Below are 2,500 nucleotides of genomic sequence, written 5' to 3' on the forward strand. Positions count from 1 at the left end.
AAGTTGTCTTGTTCGCAGTTCGGCCTAGTTCACTCTTTTCCAGCGTCATCCCCCCAAGTTGCCTTGTTCGCAGTTCGGTCTAGTTCACTCTTTTCCAGCATCATCCCCCCAAGTTGCCTTGTTCGCAGTTTGGCCTAGTTCACTCTTTTCCAGTGTCATCCCCCCAAGTTGCCTTGTTCGCAGTTTGGCCTAGTTCACTCTTTTCCAGTGTCATCCCCCCAAGTTGTCGTTGCCAACAACCCAAGAGTCCATAGTATTCGGAGTTCTAGCGGGGCCTCCCCTTGCTTCCAACAACCCAAGAGTCCATAGTATTCGGAGTTCTAGCGGGGCCTCCCCTTGCTTCCAACAACCCAAGAGTCCGTAGTATTCGGAGTTCTAGCGGGACCTCCCCTTGCTTCCAACAACCCAAGAGTCCATAGTATTCGGAGTTCTAGCGGGGCCTCCCCTTGCTTCCAACAACCCAAGAGTCCGTAGTATTCGGAGTTCTAGCGGGGCCTCCCGTTGCTTCCAACAACCCAAGAGTCCATAGTATTCGGAGTTCTCGCGTGGCCTCCCATTGATTCAAACAACCCAAAAGTCCATCTTCTTCGCAGTTCAACATCGCCTCCCTCGTTTCCAACAGGCCCAAAGGTCGTCTTCTTCGCAGATCCACGAAGAGCTCATCACGATTTGCCACATTCCATTTCCCACGGGTTGTCAACAACACTTTCTCACACTTCCCGCAATCGAGTACGTGCATGACATGCCAAAGCACATCTTATTTGCCTTCCATCGCACTCAAGACGACGGGTTGTGGAAGAACGATATTGCTCACAACAAGTTCAAGGACAACGTCTCAATCAAGGGACACAACCGAATTATGTTAACTGGGTCGCTAAAGTAAACCCGAGTTCATATAATGCACCGCATCCAAAAGAACTAGCCACAACACGTGCATCACTGAGATGTTTCACTAGATGGAACACGTGCGTGACATTAGGATCCTCCAACACCTCTTCGTGATGGAAAGATAGAATTCGAAGCAACCACAGAAGTACCGTCTAGTGGGTAGGCAACACAGGGACTGATCAACCAATATCACCCAAGGCAACGGGTGAAAATGGAAGAGATGCATGCTTGACCGTTCGATACGCAAGGCATGGAGCCAGCCAGCAAGTGCATCTCGATTACAACTCACACACCCTCACGTTCGCAAGACACCACACCACAAGACGGTCCACCCCCCACCTACCATGGGCAAGCAAGCAAATGGAAACATCAAGTGACGCATGGTCAAGCATCGCTAGGCATGAAAATAACTTTCCACAATATCCGAGGGACTAGCTGCCGAGCTAACCAACGATCAGTGACGACCGTGTGTTGGTATTAATAAAGCTCAACAACTATGAAGAGGCTAGTTGTGCCATGATAAACATGCTAACGCACGCACCACGTGAGGGGGGAGGCCTCATCAAGCTCCCTTTAAAACCTGCCAGTGTGGAGCTGGCCGGCTCAAGGAGCACTCCCCCCCTATAAGAGGTTAATATGCAAAAGGCAAAATTGTACAAGTAGATACACTTTTTTTGAGCAGACATAAGTCCATATCTCGGGCTACACTTCGAATTTTGATGCGATTTTTTGCAGTAATTCGTAGAATAATGGTATCTCCTTGCTCACCAAATTTCATAATTTTTCTCCAAGGGGAACTATTTTTTTTATTTTTTTTACTTACCGGGTATGTGTAAAATCGGGAAAAATAGAAAAGCACATGTAGACTTCGAATTTCGACCTCATTTTTTCCAGTCCACCACTAAACAATATCAGGAACCTCCCCACAAAATTTCATTCAGTTTGGCCAAGGTCTTAAATTTGACAAATTTTGGCACCAAGCTATCTAGTCGCGGTGCACCGACCAACTTGGCCAAGTGCAAAATGCATCCAATTCAAAACTTTTGTGCACCAACACTTTTACAGTACTCATTTGGGGACATTTGGAGGCCTTTCCAACCCTCACATCTCAAAAACCACGAATTTCATTTTTTCACAAAACTCCCCACCAAGCCTTCTAGCTATGCCGCGGTGCACCGCCAACATTGGCCATGTGCAAAACCCTCCGAACTCAAAACTTTCGTGCACCAAGAATTTCATGGTATTCATTTGGGGACATTTGGAGGCCTTTCCAACCCTCACATCTCAAAAACCACGAATTTCATTTTTTCACAAAACTCCCCACCAAGCCTTCTAGCTATGCCGCGGTGCACCGCCAACATTGGCCATGTGCAAAACCCTCCGAACTCAAAACTTTCGTGCACCAAGAATTTCATGGTATTCATTTGGGGGCATTTGGAGGCCTTTCCAACCCTCACATCTCAAAAACCACGAATTTCATTTTTTCACAAAACTCCCCACCAAGCCATTTAGCTATGCCGTGGTGCACCGCCAACCTTGCCCATGTGCAAAACCCAACCAACTCAAAACTTTCGTGCACCAAGACTTTCATGGTATTCATTTGGGGGCATTT

Source organism: Vigna unguiculata, unplaced genomic scaffold (assembly GCF_037176805.1).
Source record: "Vigna unguiculata cultivar grain cowpea cultivar isolate G323 ecotype 2 unplaced genomic scaffold, ASM3717680v1 ptg000048l_ERROPOS582555+, whole genome shotgun sequence".
Lineage (NCBI taxonomy): Eukaryota > Viridiplantae > Streptophyta > Magnoliopsida > Fabales > Fabaceae > Vigna > Vigna unguiculata.